The following is a 19,089-nucleotide window of genomic DNA, read 5'->3' as shown; positions in this document are numbered from 1 at the left end:
GGTTTGGTTTGTCATGTTTTTTTGTTTGTTTGTTTTTGTTTGGAAAAATACTTTGAAGTGCAAGAACTCATCAGCTGAGAAAAAGACCATTTAAAAAGAAAGAGGGTTAAAAAAAAATAAAAAAATAAACACAAAGGAAGTCAGAAAACAAGTGACACACAACACAGTTCCTCACCACCAGCTGCCCAGTGCCCAGCCAGTCCTCGGGTAATGGCAGCCCCACCCTGTTTGTCCAACTCCCTCCAGTTGTATTGATCACCATGATGTTCTGCAATGCAGGACATCCCTTTTGTCAGTCAGGGTGAACAGTCTTGGCTGTGTCCCTCCCTGTTTCTTGTGCACCCCCAACCTCATCACTGGTGTGGCAGCATGAGAAGCCAAAAAGTTCTTGACTTAGTGTAAGCACTGCTCAGTAACAACTAAAACATTGGTAAGTTATCAATACTGTTCTCATCCTAATTCCAAAACCCAGCAGATACCAACCACTGTGAAGAAAATTAACTCTGTCCCAATCTGAGGTCACAAACAATTAAAATTAATCACAAAGAAGTAGTTTTTTTTTAAAAAAAAAAAAAGTCCTTGCAGGTATAACAGTTAGGAAAGAGTTTAAAAACAGTGGGGTTAAAATAGAAACATTATATCACTTTGCATTTTCTACAATAAATGAAATTCAGTCCTATTCAATTATGCCTCTCGAAGGCATAATTGATTATCTATAAATGTCGAATGTAAGTTTTTTTTATTTCCAATCAAAAGTCAAGATACTGTGTGAAACAATATGTAATTAGTGACAGCATTCAATATGACAGTATAAAATATCCAACAAAGTTATGCTGCCTATTAAAACCAAACATAGGACACTCTGGACATGATTTCCAGTAATGTTTTATTCAAAATTAGACATAAAATACTCTGCCTCTTTTATTCTGAAGAACTGTGAAGTTTAAAGACTCATTTGTCTTTCCAGACCCTCTGCTATACCTTGCTTTCTCTGTGGAGAGGGGGCAAGGGAAAAGAGAACTTGCCTGCTTTCCTGAGGAAATTAGGCTTAGGCAATCACATTGTACCTTTCTGGTAACTCTCTCCTCTCTCTGCTCCTCATAAGTTTTCAATTCAGAGGCCAATTTCAATTAAAATTGACAGAAGTTAAAGTCTCAAAGATATTAAACTCCTGTGAATTTCATGAAAATTGGATAACTAGAAAAGAAAGACACATATATTGCTGTCATCTAGGGAAAGAGCACAGCATGCTTTCTGCCCTTTTTTAGACTTTCAATAATCTACCCAGGAGAGCACCACAATCAGTGGTACCTGGTCTTCAATGTATTTGTATCTCACTGCAGACTGACATTTTGATCGAAGTAATTGAGAGCTATGACAGGAGCTCAGTTCATTAGCTAAAGACAGAATCAACAGTAGAGAGCACCATTGGGTGTTCCCTGACCGTGGTAAAAATTTCAGTGAGTTTATACCATTTATCATACACCAGAGAATATGTCTTCACGTAGACAGCATTCATTGTTGTGAAGTCTCTAGTGTCTAATAAAATGTCAGTGAAGACAGAAGGTTGTTTTCCACAAAGTATTCACATCCCCTCTCTCTCAGACACTCTCCCTCCTTTCTTCCAGGTATAGTATCAGAAGTTTAATAATGCATGAACTCATCTTGCAATCATAGCATACTTCAGTTAAATTAGTTCCTCATCTAAGAAGAGAATCCCCTGAAAATTTTACCGATTACAGTTGCTTTCTTAGCAAAGAAGGGAGCTAGGCATCAAGAATATTTAAAAATAATTCTGCAGTAAATAATTTTTAACAGCCTAACTTTTATGATGATTGAAAAGTTACAGTAAATAATCAGAAAGATCTATGTGTAAAATTCTAGTGATTTCTAAGCAGATAAACACACAACACTCAACGTGCTGAGGCCTGTGAAGCTGTGAATAGCAGCCAGCCCAAGATCATCACAGTACCTGATTTCTTCACAGCTGCCATTCTGGAGAGACATAAGATTAATTTACCTTTACCATAAAAGGCTCTTTTTATGTAATATAGAAAGATTTCTTCCAACTGATTTTTTGCCTGATTTTAGGCAAGGGTATCAATTTTGCTTATTCTGATTCCTGACCTCAAATTCATTGGTGCTGTCATATTTCTTGTTACCATTATGATCAGCAGCAGAATGAATCCATCTTTTACTGAAATGGTCCTTTGCATGACAGCTGTATAGGAAAGACTTTTCAAAACAAGAAAGCACCTTTTTAAATGAAGTCCACAGAATTTCCTGTAAGTGTCAATTTAATCCTAAATACATAGTCTGCAATAAATAAATAAATAAATAAATAGAAATTGGAAGAAGGCCACTAATTTTACAGGACATTGTCACAGAAACACAGGATCACAGAATGGCCAGGGATGGAAGTGACCGCTGAAGATCATCTAGTCCAACCCCCTTGTGGAGCAGGATTACCTAGAGCATATTGCACAGGAGGGTATCCAGGTGGGTTTTGAATATCTCCAGAAAAGGAGACTCCACAACTTCTCTGGGCAACCTTTTCCAGTGCTCTGTCACTGGAACTGGTACTTCTTGTCACTGTTACTTCTTTCTCACAGTAAAGTACCATCTCATATTCAGCCATTGCATCCTGTGCTTCAGTTTGTGCCCATTGCCTCTTGTCCTGTCACTGGGCACAACTGAAAAGAGCCTGGCTTCATCTTCTTGACACCCTCCCCTCATAAACTTGTAAATGTTGATGAGGTCTCCCCTCAGTCTTCTCCAGGCTAAACATGCCCAGATCTCTCAGCCTGTCCTCAAACAACAAGTGCTCTGGTCCCCTAATCACATTTATAGCCCTCCTCTGGACTTGCTCCAGTAGCTCCATGTCCCTCTTGCACTAGGGAACCCAGAACTGGACACAATACTCCAGGTGTGGCCTCGCCAGGACTGAGTAGAGGGGGGGATAACCCCCTTGACCCCCTGGCAAAGCTCGTCCTAATGCACCCCAGGATAGCATTGGCCTTCTTGGCCACTAGGTCACATTGCTGGCTCATGTTTAACCTGCTGTCCACCATGACTCCCATGTCCCTCTCTGCAGAGCTGCTCTCGAGTAGGTCACCCCACAGCCTGTACTAATGCTTGGGGTTAGTCTTCCCAAGGTGCAGGACCCTACACTTGCCCTTCTTGAATTTCATGAAGTTCCTATTGTCGCAACCATCCAGCCCGTCAAGATCTTTCTGAATGGCAGCACAGACCTCTAGGGTATCTGTCAATCCTCTAAGCTTTGTGTCATCTGCACACTTGCTGAGGGCGCACTCTGTTTCATCATCCAAGTCATTGATGACTAAGTTGAACAACACTGGACCTAGTACTAACACCTTGGGGGCACTGATAGCCACAGGTTTCCAACTAAATTCTGCACAACTGAGCACAACCCTCTGAGCTCTGCCATCCAGGCAATTGACAATCCACCACACTGTCCACTCAAGTAGGCTGGACTTTCTGATTTTGTCTATGAGGATGTTATGGGAGACGGTGTCAAAAGCCTTGATGAAGTCAAGGTAGACCACATCCACCACTCTCCCCTCATCTATCCTGCCAGTCATCTCATCATAGAAGGCTATCATATTGGTCAAAGATGACCTCCCCTTGATGAATCCATGCTGACTATTCCTGATCACCTTCTTATCTTCTTATCTTCCACATGCTTGGAGATGACCTCCAGGATGATCTGTTCCATCACCTTTTGAGGAATGAAGGTGAGGCTGACTAGCCTGTAGTTTTCTGGGTCCTCCTTCTTGCCCTTTTAAAGACTGGCATGATATTGACTCTCTTCCAGTTCTCAGGTACTTCTCCTGTTCTTTGTGACATTTCAACTATGATGGAGAGTGGCCTAGCAATAACATTGTCTGTTTACTATATTCATTCTTTTGTAACCTGAAGACTTCAAGACTTTAAGCTATATATGCCCAGAGTTTCTTGTCCCCTCAGTTCAGTGTTGTTTTAATATCAATATAACTGCACTGACAACAATGAATTTTTTTTTTTTTTTTTTTTTTTTTTTTGAGGGAGGGCATGGAGAGAATCAGGTTCATGTGTTCCTGTATTGGTTTGATAGAACTATTATCCATCCTCCACTAATAATCCAGTTAATAGTTTGAGAAGCCTAAGAATTCTACTGTGAATACAACGGCATTAATTATATAATCATGCTACTTAGGAAGCGTATCCTTTTTTTTTTTTCTTCATTTGTATATCATAAAATTACTATACTTCTTCATAGTTAGGTATAACAAACACTTATTCTATTGCCAAGCTAACTAATTTCTGAAACATGTGACAGTTCAAGTAAAACATGCTGAAACTCAGCCAAAACCTTGAACTGCAGTTAATGTAACTTTATGCTTAGAAGAACTCCATTAACTTTTCTCTGACTTCCATTTTTACATTTGTTTTTAACAGTCACTAATAGCAAAAATTACAAAACAAAACAGGAAAGGCTATTGCCTGAATGTGTTGGACAAGACTCAAAGCTAGAACACATTGTTAACCTTCCAAAAATTATGAAATTTTGTTAGAACTCTATGCTTTTCTACAGAAAATCTAGACATAAATAATTCCAAATCAGATTTTTGCCAAATTTCAACTGCCATTGAAAAAGTACTTACCCTCACAAACTAGAGATTTTAACAATTCAGTCAAATACTTCAGATATCATGAAGCAATCTGCAGAATTATTTATCTATTACAAATTACATCTATCTGTCACACAAGGAAAATAATTCAGTTATCACTTCTTAACACACCTAGATAAATTTACAGGATAGTGACCTGATAGACTTTGGTTTTCTTTTTCTTTCTGAAAAACTGAAACCTAGAGACATTTTCTAGAGAAATTCTAGAGAACTGTGAAGACTCACCAGGCAAAGTTGGTATCTGCAGAACAAGTAGTTTAGGACTGAAATTAAAAATTAACAATAATGAAATGGAAGGTAAATAAAGTAGTTGAAACTGCAAATTATTTTCAAAGATAAAATGTTTCCAAAGGGCATTATTGTGACATTCTGGCACAATGCTACGTAGAAAATTATAGAGTTTCTGTTGCCTTCAAGCAAAGGATTCAATATTTTAGCATAAACCACATACATTAACAAATTTAAGGCAAGACATTCACAGGCTTTATCTCTGAGAAAAAAACAATAAAATCTATTTGTTCGTCAGTAGAAGACATTGATTAGTAAATCCCAGTAGGAATACTTGACATGCAATAGTGGAGGGGTAAGTTTCACAGTGCATATATCCTACATTATTTTTAAAATTAACAGATTTTAAATCCAAATGGGTTTGTCTTCAATCTTGAGTTGGTAATCCACTACAGAAAATATATCTTAGTTGTCCATCTTTGCTGTAAAAATTCTTGGAATTAACACCTCTCTACCTCCCACTAACAAGTGATTCTCACAGAGGAAAAAAAAAATAGTAAATAAATAATAAAATAGCATAAAATAGCATAATAACATAACATAACATAACATAACATAACATAACATAACATAACATAACATAACGTAAAAAAATAAAAGAGAATTGGTATATCTTCTGAAGTAACGTAAGCAACAAAGCTGGACAGTAAACTCTTGTACTGGACATGACAATATCAAACACAGCAACAAAAAGCAATGAATTCCTACAGCATGTGTAATTGCTTGGGATTGTATAAGGTCAGCTTCCTATCAAAATTGGCAGACTCCTCATACAAACATGCACCCAAGGAAATATTTTCAGTCTCCTCAGTCTGAGGATGTCTCAACTACTGTTTGCAAACACTCCAGAAGAGAGAAAATTTTCAGAGAAAATTAGGGCCAGATCTGTGTACCATAATGAACCAAGGTCATCTCTTGGTCTGACCCATTACTTAACCCTCTGATATAATAGAACTACAATGGTACCATGTAGAGGTGGCTGAGACTGCTCTGGACAGCAGCACAGCTCTTCTGTGTGGTGGCTCCTGTCACGTAGTCATACATGAGAGCAGTAGAACTACATCAGGAAAAATATAAAATAAAATAGGTGGTCAATTTTAAGTACCACCCCTTAAGAGCACAGGAACAGTTAATTTCAAAATGTCAGAAGTGGAGTAGGTGGGGCAGGAGGGCAACTTGTCTGAGCAGGGATCTTCTTCTAGAGCTTAGGCAGAAAGTGTATGGCCACTGGAAGTGAGGTTGGGTGACTTGGGAGGACTACAGTGGTGCTGTTTCACCTTCATAGGAAGAAAAATCTGTATGGTCAAAGCTCAACTAGAGTTGAAGATGGCCACTACTACGGGGAATAATAAGTAGGGGCCTTTTAAAATATGTTAACAGCAAAAGGAGGACCAGAGAAAACATTGGTCCATTACTAGATGGGGATGGACACCTCATAAACAGGGATGTATACAAATCAGACATTTAATGCCTTCTCTGCCTCTAACTCCAACACTGGTAATGGGCTCTGGACCCCTGAAACCTGCATTGGAGGACTGTGACTGAAGTAATGATAAGCTCCCAGCCAATGCCGAACTACTGCTGGATTTGTAGGTCCACCTGCTTATAAGTCTATGGGGGCCAATGGGATTCATCTCAAAGCATTCATAGAGTGAGACCTCTCTCAATTGTTTTCAATGGCTTTGGGAATCTGGAGAGGTCCCAGCTGACTGCAAGCTGGCAAAAATCTTTCCAATTTTATGGAAGTGTGAGAAAGATGACCCTGGTAATTAGAGGCCTGTCAGTGTCTCTTCAGTGCCTGGTAAAATTATGGAAAAGATTATTCTGGGAGTTACTGAAAAACACCTGAAGGACAATATGGTTGTTGGTCATAGCCAACATGAGTTCAGGAGGGTAAGATCCCACTTAATGAACTATATTTCCTTTTATGACAAGGACACCTATCTGGCTGACCAAGGGGAACCACTTGAAGTAATCCCAGATTTCAGTAAAGCTTTAGATACTGTTTTTCACAGTATTCTTTTGAACAAAATATCCAGTATACAAATAGATAAGCACATAATATGAAGGATTAAGAAAATGGCTCATGAGTCAGACTTAAAGGGTTATAGTAAGTGGGGTTACATCAGACTGGCAGCCAGCCACTAGTAGGACTCCCAGGGCTACAGTTTAGGGCCAGTTCTCTTTAATGTTTTTATAAACAATCTAGATGCAGGACCTGAATGCACACTAAGTTTGTGGATGACACTAAATTGAAACGAGCTGTTAAATCCCTCAAGGGTAAAGAGGCCTTGAAGAGAGATCTTAACAAATAGAGCTGGAAAATCACCAACATGAAGTTTAACAAGAACAAGTGCCAGATTCTGCACCTGGAAAGGGGCAACCCTGCCTGTACATGTATGTACAAATATAGTACATTTGAATGTACATTTGAAACGCTGAAAATGAACAGGCTTTCAAGCTATGAAAGGCATTCAAATTGACACATGGTAAGGTGCCTTGATCCATTGATACCAGGGTGCAACTACCAAGTCATCTGACTGCACAACTTCAGATAAAACTTGGGATGTTCAGACCAAATATCAAAATCGTTGCATGATTTTATGAAATACATATAAGCTTCCACTAGCAAGTTTCTTCATATATCATTTGACTGTGTGTTATAAACAATAAAAAAAAAAAAAAAAAAAAAGTCATGAATAAATCCCTTAATGTCTTTCCATGGGATTAGTGACTGTTTAAGGCAATCCTGTAAAGGAGAAGAATACATATTTTTATAGGCTATTTAACAAAACATGTGCAAAATAGATTTTAATTAAAGTTATCGATTTTAATGCTATTTGAAAAAATAAAATAAAAGAGCTTCACATGCCACATGGACCTTCATTATCAACCCCATGATCTGTATTTTTCCCACCTCTTGTTTGATATGCTGTTAATTAAATAGGTAGATTTTCCAATGGATTAACAATACAAGATTTTTATTTGACCATTCTACACTTGCTGGACATTATAGTCAAATTTTAACTGGGGAGAGGAAAAAAAAAAAAAGGAAGAAAAACTATCCATATGATATTTTGGTAAGGTGTTATTTGCTGGGCTCATTTCTGCTGAAAACATTTGATATGGTTAAAACTCATTTCATCTTGTGATGTACCGTCTAATGGAAACATTCATGTTTCATTTTCTGCTGGTAACAAATCTCAGTCCATTTTGGTTTGCTATCCCAATCTTACTTTCTTCCCTGAATACTCTGATCCTTGGAACACCTTTTCCAGTAAATAGTTGATATGAAAAAAAAAAATGAAATCAAACTTTCAAATCCCATGGCTTTAAAAATCTTCATGGATTTTTGTGGTTTCAAAATGATAAAGAGGTATTAATTCTATTCTGAAACAAGGAGGGTCTTGAGAGGTTTTGAAAGGAATGACCACAACAGTTGTAGAAGTTCAACTCGGTCACATGTAGTAGAATATCAGCTATAACTCTCATACTTTATAGTATTGAGATAGCTTTTGCACTTTATTTTTTAAGTTACTTTGTACCCATATTGTGGTAATTGCAGCAGTGCTGTAATTTACTGTCATGCCTTGTGTAGAGATTGTAACAGATTGTAAGCGGTCGTTACAACTTACTGGTTCTAGAAGTGTCTCAAAGATGTCCTGTATAAGCCTGGGCTGTAGCAGGCCTCTAACTGCTACTCCCCATAACAGGAATAATTTTACCATCTACTTTTGTCCATCTCTGTCCCCCATGTGTGATCTAGGATTGAAAGTGAAGGAATACTGCATTGGAAAACACACATTTTAATGTAATTTTAATGCAACCTGAGATCTCCTATCATATGGCAATACCAGTGTAAGTAACTGCGCATGGAAAAATGGACAGAAGTATATTTTACAGTGAGTGGTAAAGGCAAAGCTGGTGTATTTTACAAAAGCTTTTCATTTTTAGTGAGCTATTCACTTTCTGTGCTCATTTTATTTAATAGTTTAGCCTCCTAACTGTCTTCACTCTCGTAGTGAATTACTTTCCAGAAATAATAGGAAATTTTAAGCATCATCATGTTGCTGGTATTGTCACTTGAAAATATGGGTCACCACCACCTCATCACCCCATCCTGGTTTGCTCATTAGCGGCACTCTGTATGGAAAATCTCTAAAGATCATTACCACTGTAGTCTAAAGCCAATGTGCCAGCATAACGAAAAACAATTCAGCAGTTCCCTATGCTCTGTTAGTTGTGTTTGTCATAAATGAGTTGTGGAGATTTGGAGTGAATGATCCATATCATATTGAACCGTCCTTTTTATCGCTGACAATTGAAGGTGACTGAAAAGCTGGGTCAGTGTCAGACTGCATCTAATTGGAAACCTTTCCTCATTACTGTTCGATGTTGACTTGTATTAGTTGATGAAATTAGGACCACAGTGGAATGGGTTTTATTACACAGAATGAGCTGGTTCCATTTCAATGTTATTTTAACCCCACCCCTGACTGCTGAGAAAGGAATCCAGAAACAAGGGAGTTGCGAGTGATGTAGGATTAAGAGGAAATTGAATAAAAATGTCAGTGTTGCTCAGGAAACTGAAAGCATGTGCATATTTATGCCACATTTACTTCAGCAAATCTTTTATGAAAATACTTCCTTATAGATCATCTGGGGTTATTTTGTTGGTTTGATTCAGAAGTAGGAGAGAAAAGTTTCCCAGGTAAAGGGAAATGGCAAATTTAGGGGGAAGGGGCTGGAAAGTGTTTGTTTTCTGGAAGAAATAATATGGAAATATTTTTTTTTCATGGCTTAGATACTCATTTTTGCAATTAGAGAATATTTTGCTCTCTCAAGTATACCCTCAGCGCTTAAAAAAAAAAAAAAAAAATGTCTTGCTCATCAGCTCCTGTTAAAATGCTGTTAACTGAAGGAAACAAAGAATATTATAACACTATAAAAATGTGAAGTTTACTTCATAAGCCCACTGCAAAATATTCAGGGTTCATGCAATAAAGATTGGCAAGATCAAAGTACTAAGCTAAATTTTCCACTGACATCTGATGACTATAAAAAAAAAAAAAAAAAAGACTTACAAATTCATTTTTTGGAGCAAATTATTACAACTAAGTTGTTCAAAAGGCAATCTGATATAAAATCATGATGCCTACAGATTTTCAGATTAAAGTAAATTCTGTCATTATATAGGAATATGATTTAAGGGGATACTTATCATATCATGTCTTACTATCACAATAACTACATTCAATGATTTTCTCCTCAAACTCACAACTTCTTTTGTAATCTTCTTTTTAAACTCTTTTTTTTTTCTTTTTCTTTAGTACTTCAGCAGTAATTCATTAAAATTTAATACATATTAGATACATTTGACTCTACTGTCAGCTCTTTACAAAATGTCTTTAAAGCCCATAAGTGACTACTAATTATGGCCAGAACCTCAGAACATTCTGGCACTAAGATTTTCAGATCACGTCTATAAAAAGCTCAGACTATCTTTCCCAGACAACTTGTATGAATATCTCAGTGTTTTTTTCTCCAGCAAATTCATAATTCATTAGTTTTTGCTTAAGAAATCTTCCCACAAAACAAAAACATATAAACATACTCAAAATTTTTCTTATTTCTGTAGCTCAACAAGCCAAACCCACCATGCAAGTAGCCTCAAGTCTGGGACCTCAAGTCTGGGACCCTTTATACGTTGACCCATTCTCACTACTAATGGTTAAAATAATAAAATAAAATAAAATTAAAATAAAATAAAATAAAATAAAATAAAATAAAATAAAATAAAATAAAATAAAATAAAATAAAATATGATATTTTAAACTACGTGTGGCCAGCAGGACTAGGGAAGTGATTGTCCACCTGTACTCGGCTCCGGTGAGGCCTCACCTTGAATACTGTGTTCAGTTTTGGACCCCTCACTACAAGAAGGATTTCAAGGTGCTCAAGCATGTGCAGAGAAGGGCAGTGAAGTTGGTGAGGGGTCTGGAGAGCAAGTCTTACAAGGAGCAACTGAGGGAGCTGGGGTTGTTTAGTCTGGAGAAGAGGAGGCTCACGGGCAACCTTATCACACTCTACAGATACCTTAAAGGAAGCTGTAGTGAGGGGAGGAATGGACTATTCTCCCATGTGCCTGGTGACAGGACAAGGGGGAATGGGCTCCAGGAGAGGTTTAGGTTGGATATTAGGAAAAATTTTTTACTGAAAGAGTAGTTAGGCATTGGAATAGGCTGCCCAGGGAAGTGGTTGAATCACCATCTCTGGAGGTCTTTAAAAGATGTTTAGATGTGGAGCTTAGCAGTATGGTTTAGTGGATGACTTGTTAGAGTGAGGTCAGAGGTTGGACTAGGTGATCTTGGAGGTCTCTTCCAACCTAGATTATTCTGTGATTCTGTAATAAGGAAACCAATAATAGAGCACTATAAAGTGTTCTTAAAAAAAAAAAAAATGGTTTGGGATTTTAGGATGAAACTAAACTTTTCTTGGTATTAGTGAAGAAGACATAACACATATTTATTGTCCATCTAGTTAAGAAAAAAATCCAGAAATCTGTCCATTGTTATGAGAAAAACACCTTACAAACACTGAAAAATTTGCTGTGAATTGGAGTGACAATTTCAGAGGTTATGTTTAGCTACTAGTGGACAGAATCACTTCCACTTGTCTTCATTCAGATATACAATCTCAAATACAATCTCTTTCAATTTTTGTCCTGCTTGTGTATCCTGTAGAATTAATACTAGTTGCTGCTTCAGTTCTAATCCTCTGCTGCTGTGCCTGAATGGTTTGTTAGGTTCATAATTAGATTGATGTCTTAATATTTTGCTCTGATGTTTTAAGAAAGCTTTGTCCCAGACCGTAGAGGACTTCCTCAGCTCAACATAAAAAAGACATAATAAAGAATCATACAACTTTAATCTACCCCCCTACAGACAACATCTGGAGTGTGAAGAGTATTTTGCAATACTGAGATAGTGCTTATAAATGAACCTTGTTATAAAGAAATTTCAACTTCCACAAGGTATTTAAAATATCTATTTACTTATTTTCAAGTAAGTTATTTATTTTTTTTAATCATTTATTCATTTAAGTTCTGATATGAACAAGGGGGAAAGGATCTAAGAAAAAGTTAAAATAAAAACAGCAAGACTAGGTCTGGGGCCACCAGCACAAGAAGGATGTGGACCTGTTGGAGCAGGTCCAGAGGAGGACCACAAAGATGATCAGAGGGCTGGAGAACCTCTCCTATGAAGAAAGGCTGAGAGAGCTGGGGATGTTCAGCCTAGAGAAGAGAAGACTACAGGGAGACCTCATTGTAGCTTTTCAGTACTTAAAGGGGACTTATAAAAAAGATGGAGTGACTCTTTGCTCAATCGGATAATGGGAGAATGGATTTAAACTAAAAGAGGGGAGATTAAAATTAGAGGTTAGGAGGAAGTTATTCACTCAGAGGGTGGTGAGACACTGGAACAGGTTGCCCAGAGATGCTGTGGATTCCCCATCCTTGGAGGTGTTCAAAACGAGGTTGGAAGAGGCCCTGAGCAACCTGATCTAGTGGGTGGTGTCCTAGCTTATGGCAGTGGGGCTGGAACTGGATGATCTTTGAGGTCACTTCCAACCTGAGCCATTCTATAATTCTAAGGATATATGATGGAAAAATAACTCTGCTAAAAGATCTATTAGTAGATGAAAATAGACAACAGTCATGTAAGCAAACTACAGGATAATATTAAGAAAGGGGCTGTCCAAAGTAGAAACACCTTCTTTACTAAGAACACCGATGTTTAATTCAGTTATTTGAAGAGATTCCATTGGAAAATGCTGTTGATGACACATCTGTTCTATTCTTTCCGCCTTTTAAATGGTTCCAGCCTTCATTTGGCTATGACTGTATCCGATGTTTCCACCCACATATGGGGTCAACATGTTTGACTTTCTCAAATCCATTAGTAATCTTTCCCTATTTTACTTCCACTGTATTATCAGACCCTAGGAAAACATTAGATGTTAAAACAGAAATCCAGTGACACCCAAACATGGCAAGTTACTGGTTAAACTCACATAGCTTTCTTCTCAAACTGTCTCTCAATGACCTTCCTTCTGAGGTTTCAAGTGATGTTTAAGAAGAGCTGCAGGTATTTCAGACATGAAACTCATAATGGGCACATTATTTGGCCATATTATAAAATAGTATCATCTATCTAACAAATGAAAAAAAAAAAATAATTTAATGGGTGCACTCTTAAATATAATAATTTGGAAGAGAAAGACACCATATGAATCAAAAGTGAGAAGGTCATTCAATAAGATTTGTGACTTAGGAGTCCCTTTTCACATTAATATGGTACTTCCTGTACATAATTCTTGTTTTACTGAGAGTTTATTTTCCAGTACACAGGCAAAAGCAGGAATGTAACTACCTGATACTTTGGAACAGTGATTAGGTTTTGTTATTCACATGATAGTTTCTAGTATTTTACACTTCAGCAGGCATCATCTCTGGGTCACTAAGGGCCAGGGAAAAGAAGATACACATACCAAAGCACTACCAATGCATGTTTGCAGTCAAGCACATGGAAGACAGAAAGTATATGAAGTAGGAATAGAAATTGAAATAATTTTTCCAATCTCAAAATACCTGTAATACAGAAAAAAATATTTCCTATGCAGCTATAGCACAATGTTACATTCTTAACTCTCTCTATTGAACACACTCCAGTAATGTTCACAATAAAATGTGTGTTTAACTGACTTGTTGATATTTTCAGCATAGATTACACGGTTTGTAAGTTTTATTTATTTATCCTTGGAGTTCTTCATTTTCTAGAAAAGATGTTTGGTACCTTCTTTTTGAGAACCTCTTCTCACCCAGGGACTGCTATCACCTTAGTTGATGTGCTTCCCTCCTGGGCACACAGAGCCACACCTTTGCAGATCCCGTGAGTGACAAAGCAAAAAAGAGCAAAAGTACATGTAATAGATATAATACATCTGTGCCTCACATGTAGATGACACGGATGAAAGATGTAGTCACAATGGTGGGATATTAACCCTTGATTCCTTCAGTTGCTTGTATCCTGGACATGTTCAATAGGCTGGACTAAAGAAAATGGACATAAATGCAACTATTACCAGAAACATCTTTGTATCAAAACTATTGCCATTCCCCTTCAGTATTTAAGTTTAATTAAAGTCTAAGCATAATCTAGTTTTTAGCCAGGGAATCTGATCAGCAGATTCCTTTATAGGAAACAAAGTAAAAAAATATTCTTTGTCTCAGCAAAGACAAGTTTGTAAGAAAATTGTCCATTATTATGAATACTAGAGTGTGACTCTAAAAGATCCATAGGAAATAGCAGACCTTTGACATTCAGGAGCATCAAAGAACAAGCTGCCTGAAGGTGCAGTGGACAATGAATGTGAGATCAAAACATAATGATAATATGGTTGTGACTCAGAGATTGTTTGCTCAACGCAATTATCATCATTTAAACACTTAAGAAAGCATTCTGGGTTGCCTCTTCAAGGCTAACATTGAGCATTTTAATAACTTCAACATTTAACCTCATTCTTTACATAGCCCAGTTACATCATAGTGACAAGTCTGAAGTGGACCGATGTTCTTGCAGTAAGTTGTGGCTAACATCAGAACAAAATAAGTAGATAAATAAACAAACAAACAATTTAATTAATTAATCTTGTTCCTGGGTTTAAAGTTAATTTAAAAATAAAATAAAATTCTGACATTCATTTATTTGTTTAAATTGAAATATTTATTGTCCAAAGATATCTTATTGTGATGACATTGAAATGGAGTGTGTCTTTCTGGTATTTTACTCAGAAATACATACTACATGTATTTCCTTATTAGATTGTGTTAATTTTACAGGAGATAGGACTCTACCTATATGGCCTTTCTGTGGTTCACAAAAATCAGCTTCTATAAATCAAAGAAATAGTGACATTACTGAATGGAGAGAGAGCCACATGTGACATTTTTCCTGACCTCTTTGCAAGAGAGTCAAGTCTAGAGTTTAATGAAATGAAATCTTTTTTCAAGGGAATCTGAATGAACCTGCCTCTAGAGTACTGTTCTGGGGAAATGATTTGAGCTGGCCTCTGAGAAGATTTACACCTAGGTCTCCAGTGTCAGAAGCTAAGACAGTCTGCATTCACTAACTGGAGACCTTCTTATCATTTCTTATCTTAAAGCCAAGAGCTGCCTCTGAAATTGCTTGAAGTAAAAATGTTTTAGAAACAGAAAAAGACATAAACAAATTAAATAAGAGTCCAAGATCACCATGACCTTCCTATAAATAAAGATGTTAGCCTACATAGGAATTCCCTGACCATAACAGAGAAAGAGACTAAAGTTTTTCACTCAAAATAGACCAAAAGATGTAGTGTTATTTTCTTCATTATTCCTAATGATTACTGTTTGTATTGCAACATTTTGATACTCTGCAAAATCTTTAACCAGAAAACACTTTCCCACAATCAATTGAGATAGCAGCTGAAATTTATTTTTTCTGATACAGTTTTCCTAAATGAATTTGAGCATTTTCCTTGAAACTATTCCTAACTCCATTGATAAGAGAACAAATTTCAGTAAATTATATGGTTATCACTTAACAACAATCAGTACAAAATTGTACATAAATAATAACTAGCTGAACAATTAACAATGGTGTTAAAAACAGTTTTGTATAAATAAGCCACCACCCTTTCACCAAGACAAAACAACATGATTTGACAGATCTTAACACATTGCAATTGTATTCCTAAATTACATTTTTAGATGTATATCCCAATCTGCTTAATAAAAACTACAATAGCATCCAACTGTGAAAACATTTATTTGGCTATCTGATCTTTAAAATATCTCATATTTTAGTAGTTAAGTTGAAGCTCAAAAGAAATAACAATAAGGGTATTCAAACTTTTGAATACTATTAGAAAACTATTTGAAAAAAATGATTTCTATTAGACTGAGAGTTGTCTATACTGTAAATGATCTGAATTCCTCACCAGAGAATACAGGTAGAAAGGTCAGTAATTATGCAAAATGAATAATGAGTTTAAAACAATCACCCCATCCAGCTGCTGCAAAGTATTCTCTAAGTTTGCCTGCCAGGCGCCAGTCTGTTTTCCCTGTAGGTTTGACCAGGCTTTTCCAGAAAGTAACATTGTAAACAATATTGCTGTATATCCAGGGAAAATACCTACCAACGTACCTGAAAACCTAAGGGCTCTAGAAACAGGTAACTGAAAAGATGGTTATTTATTTTGACAGGTCAATTTTATTAACAAGTTGCATTTATGTAAAATGCATTTTTATGAATAGTACAATTATAATCTAAAAATAATTGTCTGAAAATTTTCAGGTTTTTTGATGTTGTTGCTGGATGGATCACAGTCTGTCCTCATTTACTTTAGCTATTCAAATGCTCTTTTATTGCCACTGTTCACAGGAAGTGAGATGTATAGTTATAAGCACATGCATTTAGAGAATTAAACTGCTATCACATTAGAAATGCTATTACCCCATTTCAAAGGACAAAATCAGTATCTTGTGACTTATGTGTTCAATTTCTTTGTATTTTGAATGATCACTTTCACAGAGAGCTCTTCATAGTGCATCTGCTGCTTTTAAAATTTGCCAGAAAGCTTCATCAAATACTTTTGAATTACAATATATACAAAGGAAGAGTGGTTCAATCAGGAATTCATATAAGCAGAAGATGTTCTAAGGCTATTGGTTAAATCCTGTTTAATATAATTTCTGTACAGCAACAGAGTGAACTCCCTGGAATCTGAACCTTCTCTACTTTCCTAAGTATTGACTGCCTTAATAATCTTTCCTCCTCTACTAGATCTTTTTACCTTGCTGTATTCAAAAAAACGAGAAACCGTGAGCAGCCCCTAACATATGTTGCATGGAACTTTGCCAGTACTTTCATTTTCTGATTCAAAATATCCTTCCTGATTTAAATCTTTGGTCAGTCTTAACAGTACTGAGCAATCCTTAAGAAGGGAGGGAGAGAGGAAGGGGGGGGGGCGGGAGGGTGGATAGAAGAGGCGGGGGAAGGAAGGGACAGAGGGATGGACCGCAGACGGATGGACAGACAGAGGAAGGAAGGCAGTCTTCAGTGAAAAGTCAGTGCTCTTATGCAGTTTGATCACAAGTAAAAGTGAGTTTTTGGTACTACTTGGGCCTACCAATGTAAACACTGGCAAATCTTCATGGAAAACATGTCATTGACCAGTCTATCCTAGGGCCAGCATGGCAAGAACTGCTGGAGCAGACATAGAAGTGCTAAAGGAGTGTAATGAGGACCTGGTATGGTTGCTCGGGTTATTACCCGTCTCTGCATTAATCTGTAGCTGTTTGTGGACCAAACTCAGAGTTATTCAAAAATAGAGACCTGTAGGATTTCCATGAACTGGGAGGAACAAGTACAGCATTTTCCTGAGGAGAAAGACTGATCAAGGGTAACCCTGGCCTCTCCCCTTTCAGAGTCAAAGAACAATAGAATAAGCCCTTGAAATATGAAAAAAAAAAAAAAAAAAAAAAAAAAAGAATTCTCAGATGGTATTTTGGCTGTGTAACTTCCCTCTGGCTTCTGGATGATGAGAACAAGCTTAAATGAAGCCAGATCTATTTCTCCCCAGCCAGAAAATAAAGGTCTCAGAGCTAAAATGTCACAATGCTTCTTATTTTCAATTTTAAGGTTATAGTCTAAAGCTGAGGCTGACATTTTACCTTAAACTCTTGTAGTGGTGAGAAAACAAAGAAAAATCACAAAGGTGTGTGGAATTAAGGACAAAGCATCCCTCAGCCTCACTTCCACAGCTCCGGTGCTTTGGTTCTTCTCAACGGGTATTGGGCCAGGTGTCACTCAAGCATGAGGTTTTGAAGGATGCTCCACCCATGCTGGCTGCAGCCAGCCTCTTGCACAGAGCTGTGTGGGTGAGGAGCACTGTGGGCTCCTGGCCTTTGACCATATACACAGATGTTTTTCACTGCTGCGTAAGCTTCTGCCACCAAAGGAATATTTTCTTCCGAACAGAAAGCATTGAAATTCCCTTCTAAGTGTCCTGATGTTATATACTGGGTGTTTCATTAAATTAAATTAAATTTACCTTACACTCTGTGAATATAATCATTTTGCTGTTTATTTTTAGAGTATTAAACATGGTAAAGATCCTGATAAAGCAGTAATTTGTCTGTCTGAAATAAACAACTTATTTTCATATTTCTTAAAGTTCTGACTTTCTTCCATAGAGAACTACACTCGGGCCAATTTTTTTTCGCAATTACATTTTTGTTCAATAGAGGTATTATTACAATTTATTGTCCTCAGTAATTTGAATCATACTTCAGTCTTTCACAGTTCTGCCATTTTCTGGTAGCAAGATAAAAGGAGAGAGTTAATGCATAGATTCAAGCCCTCAGAGCATGCACAGTAGTAATTGCCACACTCATGCTGATAATCCAGGAAGTAAGCAGTAACAATTTATAAAGGGTCAGAGGCATTATTCCTTAAAGTTAAAAACCTTCACTTTGACACTGGGATGAGACATTGTGACAACAGTTTTTTATTGTGGACTTACGCATTTTAGGGGTAAGGACTTTACACAAGTTAAGGGATTGTAGTAATAAATAGTTACATATGTGTAAATTATTTGCATTTAATGTCGTGTGTTATTTACATCACATTAATAGACACCAGAAAGCCGTTGTATTCTTGTAGATAGGTAGGCTTTTATCCCCCATTACTTTGTATGAGAATTCTTCTGTCTGTTGCACACTATTTAGGCTTATCTCTGCCTCAGTGGAAAATATGCATTTTTCCCTTCCCTTCCCTTCCCTTCCCTTCCCTTCCCTTCCCTTCCCTTCCCTTCCCTTCCCTTCCCTTCCCTTCCCTTCCCTTCCCTTCCCTTCCCTTCCCTTCCCTTCCCTTCCCTTCCCTTCCCTTCCCTTCCCTTCCCTTCCCTTCCCTTCCCTTCCCTTCCCTTCCCTTCCCTTCCCTTCCCTTCCCTTCCCTTCCCTTCCCTTCCCTTCCCTTCCCTTCCCTTCCCTTCCCTTCCCTCCCCT

Source organism: Aythya ferina (assembly GCF_964211825.1).
Source record: "Aythya ferina genome assembly, chromosome: Z".
NCBI classification, from domain to species: Eukaryota; Metazoa; Chordata; class Aves; order Anseriformes; family Anatidae; genus Aythya; species Aythya ferina.
Note: the sequence above shows the minus strand (reverse complement) of the source record.